At 42.5% G+C, this 18153-nt stretch overlaps 1 long non-coding RNA gene across 1 annotated transcript; it reads left to right on the top strand.

Annotated features, from left to right (window-relative positions):
- The first annotated feature begins 12041 nt into the window (after positions 1-12041).
- On the top strand, positions 12042-16984 carry LOC145406847 (uncharacterized). The gene is made up of 2 exons (XR_013898599.1): positions 12042-12095; positions 16781-16984. It is a non-coding gene; the product is annotated as an uncharacterized LOC145406847 (long non-coding RNA).
- The last annotated feature ends 1169 nt before the right edge of the window (positions 16985-18153 follow it).

Here is an 18153-nt window from a genome sequence, read left to right on the forward strand (position 1 = left end):
ACACACACACACACACACACACACACCGCTCGCTGGCTCAGTGATAACGATCTCGCCTGCCATCTGGTTTGACGGGGGTTCGCACCTTGCTGGGGAGGCGAAAAGTTTCACGGATGAGGCGAGTATTTACTGTCCCTTTTTGAGCAAGGGGATGGGTGTGTGCGTGTGTGAAAGGCCACAACCTTGCTCTTACATTTGACTATATAACTCTCAGCTCCCTTCCGGGAGGGTAAAAGCTGACCATCACGACCATAATGTGATCCTCTGACCGACCTGATAAATTACACACGCACTTACTTAAAGAAGTCCTACTACAGAAGACGAAGGCTACTATACTCATTATGCTGTTGTGTTTCTCAGTCATTGGTGCCAACGTGTGTGATTGTGCAGACCAATTCTGGATTAGCATACTTTACCATACAGTTGGCTTGTCAAGTCCGAGTTTGCTGGGAGAACTGTTTTGGTTGTGCTTCCATTGCCTACGCTCTTCCCTGGCCAGGTTCCGAGCTTCTTCAAGATGGATGGTTCCTTCCCTGCAGAGGGCTCGCCACTGTTTACTGACGGGGGCATTGCTTTCACGATCTATTGGTATGATGTTGCCTTTCTTCACGGTTGTCCTTTTATGATCTTTATATCTCTTCTTCTGTCCCCAAGGATTGCAACGTGCTGCAGAACCTGGTAAGGAAGGCGGTGCTCAGGCATGTGGAACACGTGTCCGACCGATCTGAGCTCTTTTTCAGCCAGAATGGTTTCTATGCTGGTTGACTTTGCCTGGTGAAAAATTTGTGAGTGAGGGACTTTATCCTCCAATGTGAGTCCTAGGATGCACTGTAAGCATCGGATGTGAAAAGATTCAAGCTGTTTGTTGTGACGCTGGTAAGTAACCCAGGATTCAGCACCGTAAAAGAGAGTGCAGAGGTATACAGATACCTTCGTCTCGATTCTCAAGTTGGCGTTTTCAAACTCTGGATCTGAGACGCCTAAAAGTGGCTGAGGCGTGGTTGATTCATACAAAGACTTTTGTATCAATGTCATGTTTATCTGTGAGCACACTTTCAAGGTAGGTACAATTCTCTACCTGTTTTACATTTTCGCCATTTGTCTGGAATGGAAGAGGTTCTACTGTGTTGTGTCTCTAAAGATATTATTTCTGTTTTACTGACGTTTATTCGGTGCCCCATTGCATGATAAACGATGGAAATGACGGTGAGAAACTGTTGTAGGGCTTCTGGGATAGATGAAAGGACAACACAGTCATCAGCATACTGAAGCTGTAAGAAATTTGCTATCTGCCTTTGACTGAGCCTGAAGACGCCTGAGATTATACACGTTACCGTCCAGATGGTACTGGATTTTATTCCATAATCAGGGTTCATTCGTTGGTGACTTAAAAGGGTGACTGCAGTGAGACAGATGGTGAAAATGACAGGAGCCAGGACACATCCATGCTTTACGCCCACATCCACACTGAAGGATTCGACTTCGCCCCCACCTACGGACACACGAGCATCCATGTTGTCATGCAGGCTCATTACGATAGTAAGAAATTTGTTTGGAACTCAAAATTTTGAAAGAGGATTCTATAAAAGTTCTCTGTTGACAGTGCCAAATGCTTTTGCAAGATTGATGAATGCAATATACAAGTCACGTTCTGCTAGTGGCATTTCTCTTGCATCTGTTGGGCAACAAAGATCATATCACAAGTACTTTCTTCCTTCTGAAATCCACGCTGCGTTTCAGAGAGCGTTCACTCAGTCAAATGTTTAGTCAGTCTGGATAAAATTATGTTGGCTAGTACTTTATTAGCATTCCCAAGGAGGAAGATGCTTCTGCTGTTGTCACAGTTTGAGCGGTTCCCTTTCTTGTTGATGGTTACAATATGAGAAGTAAGCCATTCAGATGGAATTTGTTCTTTGTTCCATATAGTCTGTATGAGATTATAGAGGCGCTAGTGAAGTAACTGGCCACCCTCTTTGATCAGTTCAGATGGTATGCCATCAGGGCCAGCGTTTTTGTTATTTTTTAGGGATCGGATGCCCTGAACAGTTTCTGCAAATGTAGGTGGTATATCGAGATCTGCTGCTTGAGGAGCATTTGGGATGTTATCAAGGAAAATTTGCTTCACAGAGTTTCTTCGATTCAGTAAGGTACTGAAGTGTTGTGCCTATCTATTTAGGATTGCTTGCCTGTCTTTCAGGAGCTCTCCTTTGGCTGATCGAACAGCGTTTATGTTGTGTTTGGTTTGCCCATAGATGATTTTAATGGACTTGCAGAACCCATGTTAGTCGTTAATATCAGATTGTCATTGCAGCTCTTTTGCTGACTCAGTCCACCATTATTTTGTTCTCCATGTCACGCAGCTCTCTTTGGGTTTCACTTCTGAGATTCCAGAATTCAGATTTTAGGGTTAAGGAGCTGGGACGAGCCAACCAGTTGTTATGTGCTCTATTCTTCATTCCAAGAAGGCCATGTATGCCCTCACCATTTTCATCAAACCAGACTTTATGGCGGTGAGTGGAGAAATCTAGTGTTTCTTCCGCCGTGCTTTGGAGCAGTGTCTTAATGTTTAGCCACTCTGCATCTAGGTTTGTTTCATTGTTGTTTGCATCAAGTGGTGGGCACTGACAGTTTGTAATTGTGTTGTGGAAGGTGTTACAAGTTGCCACATCGTTTAAGCCACTACAGTTTAGTTTCCTAATGGATGGCCTGTGACGCAGTTGTGGGCGTATGACTAACTGAAGTTTGGTGACTATTTAGGTTATGTTCTGTTGAGCACTCAGCATCTCTCATAGCTCGGGTTATAAGAACTTCTCTTCGATCTCGCTGCCTTACAATGACATAGTCAATTAGTCGCCAGTGTCTAGATCGTAGGTGCATCCATGTGGTCTTGTGTTTATTCTTAAGCAGAAAGATGGTGTTGGTGATGACCAGACAGTGCTCTGTGAATAAGGAAAGCAGTCTAAGGCCATTGTTGTTCATGTTGCCAACACCATGGCAGCCTATAATGCCTTGCCAGATGGGATTATTTTTTTCCTACTCTGGCATTAAAAACTCCAAACAGGATCAGTTTGTCTTTAGGTGGTACTGAACGAATTTTGACATCCAAAGAGTCATAAAAGGAATCTTTGACGGTGTCCTCAGAATCAAGCGTTGGGACACAGGCACCTGTGGGTGTTGCACATTGGCCTTTAGAGAGTGGTATGCGTCAAGACATCACCCTCTCTGATATACCCACAGGAGTTTCTTGAATATTCTGTAGAAGGTTGGTTCGGATTGCAAAGCCAGTACCATGGTTTCTTCTTACATTGTCTGGGTATCCCCTCCATAAATACAGTAGGTATACCCTTCTCCTGTTTCAAAAAAGTTATCCTCTCCTGAGAGGCGAGTCTCAGACAAGGTAGCAATGTCAATTTTATATCAATTCATGGGCATTAACGGCAGTTCTACGGTGTGGTCATGTGTCGTGACCAGTATCAAGCAAGATTCGTATATTCCAGGTAGCAAGAGCCAGAGGGATTTTTTTTGCTTTTTTCGACCGCAATGTGGGATGCCTTGATAGACGCGGTTATCTGCCCAGGTGGTGTACAGCAGCAAATGCTTAGGTTATCTTTTCTAAACCCCTCCCCGTCAGGGGTAAGCAGTTGGGCATCCGTTTCCGGCTGTTTAGTCGCACTGGATGCTGCCGAAGGCATGGGCATCATGCCAGCGACCACTGGGCCAGTCCCGCCTATGCGCAGGACTTGAGCTAACGACTTCCAGCCACATTCATGACCTGTCACAGTCACCCTATCCTGTCGCTCTATGTGTGTTGTATTGGTGAAAGATGAGACAGGAGGCGAGTATAACAGAGGGTTTGTGCAGTCTGGTGTGATGGTGAGCGTGCACAGTCCTTACCACCACGTGGGTTGGCCCTTTCCAGTCTGTGATAGTGGCATGAAGATTCACGATGACCATTTACTGAGCAGGGAGTCTGCCGGGAGCTCTGTATATCGAACCCAGCCTTCCATGCGACTCCACTCACAGATTTTCGTTCAGGGTAATCCTGTAGACCCAACCAAGGGCAATCCACAAGGCAGTAGACCTGGGAACACTTAGCCTGACCCTTCACTGATAACCCCTCCAGCATGAGGATCCCTGCCATCTGGCTGGGATCTCCCCCCGCGGGTACGACCCCCCTGATTTACAGGGCACGCAAGACCCCCTCCACGACAAGGTGGTTCCCATGGAGGGCACACACACACACACACACACACACACACACACACACACACACTCACCTACTGGCATACAAAAATAAATAAATAAATAAATACATGAAGGCCTACACTGAGCCTAATACACGTACATAGAGGAGTTCTTGGCAACCTATCCCAGAAAAACGAAACCGTTCATAACTGCTTCACTAGTCTAGAACGCCAGATGTTTAACAAGATTACTGGCAATGACTATAATCCCCGAAATAAAGAAAAAAAAACTGTCCCCATTAACCTTTTTTTACCCCACTGATGTATTATTTAGCCTTTTCTTGCGATCTCCAGACGATTTTATTCAGTTTTGGAAGTTTCAAGTTGGAAAGATTACACAAATATTCACTTACATTTCCACTATCTACTAAGTTAAACAGAATTTGCCTGGATGCAACCAAAATGAATAGAAAAAGCGTTAGTTACAGTGTGGGAGTGATTAATCCTTTCAGTACGACAGCCTTTAATTCGTGTTGCCACCAAACGAGAACACTCAGCTCCGGGAACACCGTTTGTAGTTAAAGAGTTAAAACAGATCCCGAATGTGTAGGCAGGCCCTCAATTTCTGAATCATTTGTAAAGCCCAAATGGATTCTGTACCGCACTGGGGAATGCACTTTGACACCCGACGGCTAAGCAAACCACGTCGGTGGGTCTTTCTTTGCTCCGTGCCTTGTTCAGTGTAACAAATAAACTACCTACAGAAGTTGTACTTATTCTGAGGACACAGCAGTTTTGGCTCAGCTTCAACCATCTTCAGGCATGATACACAAAACACGTGCATGGAGAGGATTCAGAGTGGACCGAAATTGTAGTGTACTCATTATAAGCACAATTCCAGTCATCATCATCAATCAGTCAGTCACCATCTTTATCAGCCTGTGTCTGGCCAGTGAAGACTAGTTTCTCCCATCACAGCATGTTTCATCTAATCCAGCAAATTTTTTCCAGCTTGATCTCTGTCTGCCTTTTTTTTTTTCACTCCAATCTGGTTTGCCATTCACTTACTTTGCTTTTCCATTTGTTATTTGCTCTACGAAGGGCGTGACCAGCCCACTTTCATAGGTGAATTTCAATGTCATGTATTTTACCCGCGAAATTGTCTTATTATCTTTGTATGTGACACCTAACAGTACCATTGCCATTCCTCCTTGATCCATAAGTTAGAAGGGGAAGGATGCATTGACTATATAACCATCTCTTCTGACCTTGTGGCAACTGCTTATCCATATAGTTACTTACATCTTTTTGCTTTAAAGATGAACACATTTTCAGTGAACTACGACAAAGTGCAAGACTCTGAAGACATGAACACAACTGAAATAGTCGTACACAATGCAAGCTCAATATAATGTAAGGTGAGAAAGTAGATAAAACAGACTAGCGAATACTCTTATTACTACAACGATTTAAGAAGGCACCTACGTCAATACGAAAATAATAAATGACACTGACCAAAATGGAAAACGAAAGCTATTACAAAAAAGGACTTTCACAGGATATATAGAAGCCATTTCCATTGAAAATGGAACACAGTGGAACTTCATTATAACTGCACATCGTACAGAATCACGGAATCGAGACAATTTACTAGCACCGTGAAAAATGACAATGTACTGTAACTTCAACTCCAGTCAGCTCCAGGACAGTGTGTCAGGCCCCAGTTTTGGTAACACGCCTTGTCGCGTCGCAAATAATGCTAGAAATAATATTAAATAGTAATAATAATATTCATAATAATGATAATAATAATAATAAATAATAATAATAATAATAATAATAATAATAATAAAAATAATAATACTAACTAGACAGCACCCAGACAGCGCATACTTCTGCCAACGCTTAGACAAGACTCCTCGAATCACCATCAAAATTTAATCAGTTCTTCCTTGGCCCATGACCCATATATCTAGAAAATTTAATTGAAATCCATTAATAATTTTTTGGGATATCTTGTGAACACAGAGACAAACAGGGTAAATACATAACCTCCTCCAATTTTCGTTGGCGGAGGTAATAATCATAATCATAATGAAAACGCCGAGAAGTCGGGCGCCGAGGTGTTGACGCAAAGCGTCGCTCGGTATGCCTTCGCCAAGCCTTACAGGACTCGCCATACAACCTCCACGACAGGGTTCATTACCTCCTCCAACGAAGCGGGTGGAGGTAATGCATTCAGCTGTGTATGTTGCTTGCCGGAATCGAAAGATGTGTAAAGTATGTTGGTCAGTTCCGTGTGTTTGTCCGTCAGTTTGTTTGTCTGCTCTCTACAAGTCACAATTTTGCGTCAATCGTTCTGGAAAAAAAAAAAAAAAAAAAAAAAAAGGAAATATCCATTATCAATGGCAGCCTATTGTTTTTCAGTAAAATCGGCCAAAGGCCTTGGGTTGGGTGGGGGGTTGAAACCCCTTTATGTTGCAATTTCTGTAAGAAGACCTGTACAGTGATTTCAACAAGTCAGTAAGTAAAAATCTGGGAATGAGAGAGAGAGAGAGAGAGAGAGAGAGAGAGCAGGAAACACAACATGGGCAAGAAGAGGGGGGGGAGGAAGAGGGAGGGATACATCCGGCAATTGCTCTGCCTATGGAATTTTCATATTTGCTTGTTTGTCCACACGATGTCTCCAGAAGTTCTCAATGAATTTAACTTAAAATTTGTTGAAGGGAGGGCCATTGGCCAAGAAAGAATTAAATTTTGGGGTGGATCCGGCCCCGGATCCGGAATGTGTAATGGCATTGGCGGAGGTATGCGCTCTCTGGGTGCTTTCTAGCTGTAGGTTGAAATGAGACTAAAGGTACACTAAGTCGACCGAAAATTACCTTGAAATTTGACCCCTTGACCTTCCTGAAATACTCGTTTCATCGTCCCTTCGTACTGCATCACTGACAAACGTTTGGTCGAAATCTGTCGAGGGGTTCAGGAATGTCGCTCCCACACTCCTATGACCTTGACCTTTGACCCCTTCATGGTGTATCGCTGACAAAAGTTTGGTTGAAATTCGTGGAGAGGTTCAGGAGATATCGTGCCCACATCTATATGACCTTGATCTTTGTCCCCTTGACCTCGCCGACCTAATCAGTTCATCGACCCTTCATACTGTATCACTGACAAAAGTTTGGTGGAAATCTGTCGATGGGTTCAGAAGTTATCGCGCACAGAAAAGTGTTACGGACACACAAACCCACGCACGCACTCACGCACACACAGACCAATCACTTAATGCCTCCTCCATCACAGGTGGACGGAATAATAATAGTAATAATAATAATAATAATAATAGCCGCTGCCACTCTCAGCACCAAGAAAACTACTGCACATGGGATAATGAGAAATTACAAGACAACTGAACATGTTCGTGACATGTGTTGGTTCAGGCAGAGAGAAGGAGGTTGATGCCTAATCCCCGGCTTTCTACACCAGTCAAAGCGTTGAAAGAACTTAATGAAACCCTTCACGAGACCTTCACAAAATTAAAAAAAAAAAAAAAAAATGTCTAATTCTACATTACCCAGGACACTGGACTGATAAATGGAAATTTTTAAGAAATGACTGGACCTGCTGAATGACAGGAAGTCCCGTAAAGTGAAACATGTCCGAGTATAGTATACAAACACGTGTATGAGACAGGCCTCCAAACGCACGGTGTATGGTTGATAAAAGCTGGGTATAATATGTACACACGACGTAGGTGTGTAAGAAGAATCCTGGGTGAGTGCACTGCAAGAGCCGTGAGTGGCCAGCGTGGTGGAAATGTGACCCTGATTGCTGCAGTCCCCAAGGCTGGTAGCACAACTTATCATGCATTCCGCATCCACAGTGAAACGATGAAGGTTTTCAGATTTCACGGTATCCCTTTACTATATTCTGGATGATTAAGGCACCGTTATCACTCATTCTGCAAGGCTACCCAGGCAATGCCAGTCATGAAGCAGAGTGCCTCCCATCGCATCAAGTGACCTCGTGGCCACTCTAAAGCACCATCTCGGTACCACAGCGGACTCGTGCACCACTGAAGCAGTCAGATGAGCAGGTCAGGCCTTCCAAGCCTTCTGTGAGAACATATAATGTCACGCGATGGAGGTTTTGACTACCATAACTCCTCAGCTAACTCGTGCGACATACCAGCACACCAGTTCCTACCCAAAGAAATGTCTTCACTTGGAAGATACTGTAAAAGGGACTAGGTGATGTGCAGCAAAACATCATATACCGAATGTGTTGCTTAGTTTCTATGTGGGTGTATATATATATTTATATATATATATATATATATATATATATATATATATAGAGAGAGAGAGAGAGAGAGAGAGAGAGAGAGAGAGAGAGAGAGAGAGAGAGAGAAAGAGAGAGGGAGGGAGAGAGAGAGAGAGAGAGATAATATATATATACATATATATAAAATATATACATATATATATATATATATATATATATATATATATATATATATATATATATATATATATATATATATATATATATATACTGTATGCGTGTGTGTGTGTGTGTGTGTGTGTGTGTGTGTGTGTGTGTGTGTGTGTAGGTTACTGCATATGCGAATGAATGTATGTGCGTCTACTGTTCATGCACAGCTGCATAGCAGATCTGAATCTGTACCAGGTGTTACTGGAGGTAAATGTATGTACTTTTATATACGTGCGGGTCGGATATGGGCTGCACGTTTGGCAGTTAGTTAAGTGGGTGTTTAGTTGGATCCACAAGAATAATGCGTGCTTTCTCTTGTGCTTTCATATCTACTCTTTCACCGCCACGTCTGTGTGGTGAATCAGTGGCAGGACAACTACAGCAGCGCAGATTAGAAGGCTGGCAGTTCAATCGGCATTTTTGGAAAGGCCGAATAATATAGTGGGAAGTGTTCTAACCGATCATCGATAGCTGTTTCGGTGAAACGTATACTGACAATGGATTCCTATCCATGTAACACACAACTCTTGTTACTGATGCACATTCTATACCTATGTGTTATAATACTTAATATATTCCTAACTACTGGAAATGGATTTGCATGAATGTTCATCCTGCAGTTTGTCTTTCAATACTGCCATTGTGTTCCTCCTCATTCTATACACATGTCGCTGTGCTGTTATCGATGTGTAGCTACTTATTTTGCACATGTCAAAGTATATTTTAAATTTTGCTGTATATACTGCCTCGGTGGTAGAATCACAGTTTCTTTGATACTGTCGATGACAACTGATTACTCTGAGCTCTTTAACAGTGATGCAAAGGATATAGTTAACCAAAAGCTCTACATCCCATTCCTCGTCTTCGCTTACTTTTTTGCTCATGGAGATGTTAAGGAAGGAGGTCGACATCAGACTGGCAGGTTGAAGCCACTGACGTGTCACCGCTGCTACTTTGTCGTAAGCCAAGTTGCATCCAGGTCAAGGAGTAGTCAAGTATTCTTTTCCCATACTTGCACACACACAACTATTTACCAAATTAGAAGTATAAGAAGGTTCAGTAACAATCCCGCAGTTTGACAATTCTCAGCTACCCCGAAAAAGATGGTAACTCACAATAAAAAATGAAGAACCCGTGGAAATTGCTACCCCATTCCTAGCTGCCTCTAGTTATTGTTACAAGTTCCTAATACATATCAAACAGTGACTGGCCACGCTGTTCATTTAAGCAGATTCTTAAAGCATAACATCGACAAAAAGGAGGACTCTGACGTACCGGTACTTTCGGAGATGAGAAAAGAAAATTTTTTTCGTTGTCACTGTGATTTCCCCTTGTGTGTGTGTGTGTGTGTGTGTGTGTAATTCACCGGGTCGGTCAGGATCACTTGATGGTCGTGATCGTCAGCTTTTACCCTCCCGGAAGGGAGCTGAGAACTCATATAGTCCGATCTAAGGGCAAGGCTGTGACCTTCACACACGCACACACCCGTCCCCTTGCTCGAGGGGGACAGTAACCAGCCACTTCGTCAGTGAAACTTTTCGCAACCTGAGCGAGGCGCGAACTCCCGTCTACCAGATGGCAAGCGAGAACGTTACCACTGAGTCAGCAAACGGTATATATATATATATATATATATATATATATATATATATATATATATATATATATATATATATATATATACTGCTGATTTTATGGGGCGATTCCACAGTAGTTTTCGTTTGTTTGCTTCCTCCCCAACCACACTTATAACTACATTTTTTTCCAAAAAGTTCAGTATCCACTTTCACTATCCCTGTCAAATGGTTAGATAATTAAGATTGCTACATAGTTTAGTCACCAAAATCATCATATAATTCAGTCATAAGTCATTTACACAGTTCAGAGTCTTTCGTTTGGGTGCTTGCAAACCACTACAATCAACTGTGGAATCGGCCCTTTATGTCTGTGAAACTTGAGAAGTCTTTGAACTAAGAAGCAAGTTGCAGTGTTCTACTTCCACAAAATTTGATTATTCTAATGCATTAATCACTTCAAAAGGCAAAGAGAATCTATCCTTTTTTCATATACAGATGTCCTTGTCATAGGCCACACCGTAGTACTGCCCTTATTGCCTATGCAGTGAAATGAGATAAAACTGACTTAGCAGTCCTGCCACATACCCCGGAGGCCCTGCAACAGTCTTATTATTATCATCTACAACACATACCATGCAATGGAGCTTCAATTTAATGTCAATAAAACAGATATTCTCATAGAAACAACCCAGCAGAGCCTCTTCCATTTCAGATAAACGGCAGCAATGTAAAACAGGTGGAGAATTTTACCTACTTTGGAAAATAGATAAACAAAGCATTGATGCAGAAGTCCTTGCATAAATCAACCACACCTCAGCCTTTTTTTGGACGTCTCAGATCCAGAATTTTTGAAGCACAACTTGAGAATCGAAACGAAGGTATTAGTATATACGGCTGTATGCCACCCGCTTATACTGTGCTCAATCCTGGACTGCTTACCAGCGTCACATCAAACAGCTTGAGTCGTTTCACATCCATTGCTACATGGGAAGATAAAGTCCCTCACTCACAAATTCTCCAGCAAGCAAAGTCAACCAGCATAAAACCCATGCTAGCTAAAATGTAGTTGAGATGGGTCGGGCATGTGTTCCGCATGCCTGAGCGACGCCTACCCCACCAGGTTCTATATGGCCAACTCCCTGCAGCACGCCGCAGCCCAGGGGGACAGAAGAAAAGATATAAAGATCATATAAGGAAAACATTGAAAAAATGAAGCATCATACCAAAAGATAAAACCAATGACTCTTAGAGAAAACACTGGAGAGCCCTCGATCTGCAGTGAGGGAGCCATTCATCTCGAAGAAGCTCGAACCTGCACAGAAATTAAAGCTGTCCTGCTGCTACAGAAGACGACACCTACTATACTCTCACTGTGTTTGGTGCCAACGTGTATGACTGTGCAGACCAATCTTGGATCCATAGATTTTGCCATACAGTCGGCATGTCAAATCCGGGTTTGATGAGAGAACTGTTTTGGCTGTGCCTCAGTTGTCTACGCTCTTAGTGTGTATGTGTAGAGGGCGGGGGTGCAAAAATCGAAAGGCAACATTGGCAAGGGTAAGCCAGCAAAAGTTATGTGGATAAGACAGTTATTACTCGGACGTTAACTATGCGGCAGAAACTAGAAAGCAAGATAAAACAGGAACAGGCAAAACAGATATTTAACAAATCCCAAGTTAAAATAGTTCATCTCGAGAGATGCTAAGTAGTTTTCTCTGGTGCGCAACTGACAGAGAACGGATGCTGCGCCGAAATACAAAATAACGCACCTTATTGACCCGTCTCGTGATCTCGTGAATTCCAATCAGTTCATCACGCCTCACCAAACACTGCGGACATGAAGGTAAGCCCATAGTACACACAATTAATCTCAAGATTCGAAAAGGAATACAATTAATATTATCATTAGAGAGACAAGAGTTTTGTTGAAATGTCAGCACTTTTTTCGCGGATACAACGAGAAGTGTATTATCCAATGAACAAATAAAGTGACAAACTACTTCGCACGGGCGTGATTTTCTTGAAAGTATGGAAACAAAGATTTATTATTATTTCCAGACTCCATGACTGGCATGAAAAAAAAAAAATATCGATATGACCCATCTTCAAAAACATAAACATTTAAGAAAACGTCCTTTGCAACAAACGGGCTATTCCTGTTACATGAATAATTAAGTCCAACTTACATAAACCACTTCCTTGGGAAATATTTACGATAACACGATTCATTTTCGTGTTTTTCCTTGTAGATATTTCCGCATTATTCTGAGCCATAAGGGAAATACTGCATACCCGTGACGGTTCTTTAATACTAATGCCACCATGGAAATAATATGAAAGTAAGAAACAACAGGTTGTTTTTCGAGAAGTAAAGCCAATCAACAGGAACAAAATTCATTGTACTGTTTATTTAAAATTCTGCACTGACGATATTTCTTGATGAAAAGTATGAAATGCTAACAGTACGACTACAATTATTCTCTCTCTCTCTCTCTCTCTCTCTCTCTCTCTCTCTCTCTCTCTCTCTCTGACTAGGTAATTCTCACAGATAACGACCGCTATGCTCGCTGAGGTACTGGCCCTATCGGGACACCTCAACCCTCCACTCGCCGCACCTTTCACCCCCACCCGTCAAAAGGATGGAAGTAAACAATCATTCAAAGACTGCAACACCTGCACCATACGGTTGGCCTAAGGAAAGAACATTTGACTTTATCGTGTGACCTTTATCTTTAGTCGATTGTTCTTAAAATCGAATTATTTCATCTTTACTGACCGCCAAACCTCCACCAAGTTTGGTCCACATCGAATCAAAAGTGTTTGAGTTGACCTTTCTGTATGACCTTGACTTTAAGTCCATTTTTCTCAAAATCGATCTTTCCATTCTTGCATGATTTTCAACACTCTATCAAGTCCGATCCAAATCGAAGCAAAACCGTCTGACTTATGAGGTCGAGCCTCTGACCTTGTTTCAAGACCTTGATATGTGACTGATTGTTCTCAGATTGAAATAACTTCATCCTTTACTTACCCTCAGCACTTTCTGCCGTGTTTGGTTTAAACATAATAAAAACTGTCAAAGCTGACACTGCCATGTTCTATCTTCCTATAGCCAAACGTCATAATCCCGTGAGGAGTGGCCGTTTGACTCTAAGTTTGTTGTTTTATGGGGAGGGGCACTAATCCTCCACCAACCCACTTGCTGGTACACAGGGAACACGTGTGAGTAGGTTATATGGTATAATAGTTACCACCCAGCGTTGTAAATGGTTTCCTGGCTTACAGGAAACCAAGTGACTTGTCGCTCAATGTAAAGACACCCTGAAAAGGACAGGAAAGGTAATAAAAAGTGACAGGAAAGATGAGAGAAATTGGAAAAGAAGAAGGAAGACACAGAAAAAGAATGAAAAAGATGAATGAAGAAGTAGGTAGCACTACACGAAGTGAGTGGCTGATGGTCGCCACCACCTGCCACCAACAGTGCCATGTTACAGTACCTTAACCTCTGACATTGTTTTCAGAAACACTAGGTCAAACTCTGGGAAGAGCCTCAAGCCATTCTCCAAGTCTGGTTCAAGTAAAATCAAAACTGAGTTATTCTGTTAACACTCAGGGATATGCCAAACAAAACAATATCCCGATCTAGCCTCGTAAACGCAGATGTAAATACCTCTCAATAAGAGAGGTGCTACAAAACAAATCAGTAAAGGCTGTGTGAAACTTGTAACACTCTACATTGACAATTTCCGCCATCGCTGCTGGCGCCTAGTGACGCCCAAAACACATGGTCAGAGGCCATCACTCTGGGCCACACGCGTAATGTTAGCTTTATAAAGGACCACCAAATGTTCCATGAGCTAAGTTCGTTGAAAACGTTTGTTTGGCTTCGGAGTTTTCTACACAACACACACACACACACACACACACACACACACACACACACACACACACACACACACACACACACATACTCGCGTATAGAGAGAGAGAGACAGACAGACAGACAGACAGACAGATATATATATATATATATATATATATATATATATATATATAAGTTCTACAATCTACAGTTCCAGTGTCTTTCAAAGAGAGATACATGTATCCCCTGGGAGTATAAAACGCCAATGTTGAGGGTAAGAAACAACTTCTGATTTACTCATATTTTCTTACAAAGTTACTCTTTTTCACCGGTTTTGGTGTCTTATTTTTACAGCTACACATACGTTATATGTAAATGTGTGTGTGTGTGTGTGTGTGTGTGTGTGTGTGTGTGTGTGTGTGTGTGTGTGTGTGTGTGTGTGTGTGTGTGTGTGTGTGTGTGTGTGTGTAATGTGCACCTTTTCTAACTTCCCTACTTGCCATACCTATCACACTTTTATCATCTCGGTCAGAGAGGATATGTGCTTCACTATGAAACTTTATTAACGAAACACAATCGGAAAGAAGCAGTACTAACGGTCCTGTGATTGCTGAGACTGGTGGTGTGGTGAGAGAAGGAATGTCCAATCTGATGAACATCAACAGGACCTGTTATGTTCCGTCTATGGCTGTTTTTCCCGTGAAAGTGTAACTGTGACAAAGCAATACTCTGGGTTCTGTTGACGACGTTGACATTATGAAAAATGACGCAGCTCGATCACTTCTAGGCTATTCGGATCCAACCGTTCCCACAAATGACAAAAATAATTCTGCACATTATAGTACAAATTGCAACCACAGTACTTTCACACAAAAATAAACAGGCAGAGACAGATCATGCGAGGATACTCCAAAGAAACTTGTTTTATAAACTTTATTTTGATGCAATGATGAAGGAACCAAAGGCCAGACGCCCGCAAGATTCTTCCCAAGAAAAAAATATATATATATTAGAGAGCCTAATTCAAGATCCGTTCATTTCGAGATGCTTGGACACACTGCTTTTGAAAGACTGGAGGCCATAGGTAGGAGGTAATACAAACAGAGGAAGACAGTTCCAGAGTTGACCTGATGCATACATGAAGGACTGGGAGTAGCGGTTAACTCTTGAATTAGAAAGTTGGAGAGAAAAGGGATGAGTTTGTTGCTAGACGGGTGTTACAAAGGCAAGACCAAACGAGCAACCAGCAGAGGGAAGCAACTATGCTTACATGACTGGCTGTAAGTGAATCGACCAAAGCGAATACCAAGTGTTTCATTTCCCATTACAAGATTTTTGTCTTCATTCAAAATAAAGTAGATGTACAGTTTCTTCCTGTGCATTCGGAGAAAACATGGAAACTGCATAGCTAATCCTGAGATATGTAGGCCGATTTCATTTAAATCAGTGTACCCACTTTACCCTATTTCTGATCGTTCTTGTTTTTAAGAGAGGGGCTGACCCACCTAAGAATCACTACGGGGGGGGGGTCACGCTCCCCAACTATGACATAACAGATGAGAGTCCATCGTACAACATGCATTAGGATATCAAAACCATATCTTCCTTCCTTTCACTAGTCCAGATAATTTTTTATTTGGTGAGGGAAAATTGTATATAGTGGCAGACCTTCAGAGTAACCAAACTAACCCACCTGGGAAGTTTCATTCAAATCTTTCTCCTATTTCTGATCGCTTTAATTTTTGGATAGGCGCTGACCCCCCAAGAATCACTGATGAGGGGTGACGCTCCCCAAATATCGCACTGCGGATGATAGCCCATTGTACAACTTCTGCTACGATATCAAAGACATGTCTGCCCTTCTTTCACTACTGAGAATTTTTTAATTTGGTGGGAGGGGGGGGGACTGATCCTCTCAAAACTCATGGTTTGAAAACTGTAAATAGTGGAAGACCTTCCCAGTAAGCCGACGAACTCACATGGGAAGTTTCATTCAAACTATCAAATAGTTTAGGAGGAGTTAAAATACACACACACACACACACACACACACACACACACACACACACACACTAAATCTCGAACAACGGTATTGGCGAGATGCCAAAAATGATACCATCCTGCTTCAGGCCTGATAACAAAGTTTGACTGATACATGGTTAAGCCTTATTTAGTGACTAACGGTACGATCAATTATTCTGAGAACACCAGGGGTCTGAGCGCCTACACAGGTTATAAAACAAAGCACTACATGAAAAATGTTGCTGGTATACATGAACAAAGTCTTAAATTCTGGTCTCCATCTACCTATCTATCCACCCATCCATCTATTTATCTGTCTCTCCTTTTACCTATCTATCTGTCTATCTGTTTATCCATGTATCTACCTATGTATTTAAGTCTGTCTAACTATATAGACACATATACATATATCTATCAATCTATCTATCTACTTATGTACCCATCTATCTATCTCTCTATCTATTCACCTACCTACCTATTTACCTACAGCATATATATATATATATATATATATATATATATATATGTGTGTGTGTGTGTGTGTTTATGTCTATCTTTGTCCATTTATCTACCTCTCTATCCACCTATCTATCTATCTGTGTCTAATATATCTATCTCGCAGTCTCTCTCTATCTACCCGTCAGGCGGCCGTGGTGGTTGTGCTGGTAACTATGGTGGTGGCGGGGACGGTGGCCAAGGCGTACCCAGACTCGGGGTCGCACCAGGCGCACCAGGACGAGCACCTCCACCAGGACCAAGGCGTCGGTGCTGAGGCGGACGAGATGGCCTTCCACGGTGGACCATTCGACTGGGGCATGATGGACCCAGAGGCAGGATTCTTCGGATAAAAAGGCGCGGTAAATATCTATTAACTATCTGTCTGTCTAAATGATGTGAGGGATGTGGAGGTGGTTACTTCCCAAACGATGACATCAACTTGGGATAAACAGCCTGTTGTGCAGAAACTAAGTGTTCCTCTTTTTGGATAAGCTGGGCTTGATGTGGATTTGATGGGAAGGATGTGTTGCCCTCTATGGTGCAGGAAGATTGGAAGTGGATGGTGCTCCTGTTATTCTTGTTACTTCCAGACGATTGTATTCACCCAAGAAGAAGGCAGCCATAGTTGAGGAGTTCAGCGTTCCTCTTTTGAAGTAAGCTGGACGCAGTACGGATTTGACGAGGAGTATGTGGTGCGCTCTGTTCTGGATGGTTCAAAGTGATCTGTGCTCTCTGGCAACCATTTTGCTTTCCCCTTGCTGTTATAAGGCGATTTTTTTTTTTTTTCTGCTTCGAAGATCCCTCGCAGTGAAAGAGTTATTTTTGAGGGTAAACTTGAAGTGGTAAGGACTTGGCAGACTGGATGTGCTGCCCTCAGGGGTGGATGGACGATTAGAGGCGGTTAGACTGCTCGTTGATCCCAGCTAACCTCTTGTCCCCGCCAGATTATTATACCATCGGGGGTCTTTTGCCTGGGACTTAATGGACATGAGGCAGCATTCTTTAGGTGAACTGGACTCAGTGAGGATTTGTGAGGATTTTATAGACTGGATGTGCTGCCCCCTCGCTGTGAAGAAGTTAAAAGATGTTTGTGGATAAACAGAAGAGGACAGGGTAAATACGGTTTTTTGCCAACCAGTGAGAGCCTGGTCGTGTAAAGGGTTGAAGGTTCATGACAGTTATGTTCGAGGGATGACTGAGCTTATTGCTTATAAAATGCCGTTCCGCGATGAGCACACATCTTAAATATCAAGACCGGACAGCCTAGTTCCGGGCCTTGGCGCTCCTGACGGGACAACTAAAGACTGGATAATGGATAATTGCGTAACAAACGGCTGTGGGAAAGACTTATCGATAGGAAGGATGTGTTGCCGTCAAAGGTGAATGGATGAATGGAAGTAACAAACGCTTATTAATGAACCTTTTCGTGACACACGCGTGGGTCAGGCTGAATAGTAGGAAGAAAAAGAGACATGGGGAGATACTTCACCCTCCTGTGCTTGTCCTTGCAATGAATTAA

Source organism: Coenobita brevimanus, chromosome 71 (assembly GCF_032717465.1).
Source record: "Coenobita brevimanus isolate Jiangsu-jjx chromosome 71, ASM3271746v2, whole genome shotgun sequence".
Lineage (NCBI taxonomy): Eukaryota > Metazoa > Arthropoda > Malacostraca > Decapoda > Coenobitidae > Coenobita > Coenobita brevimanus.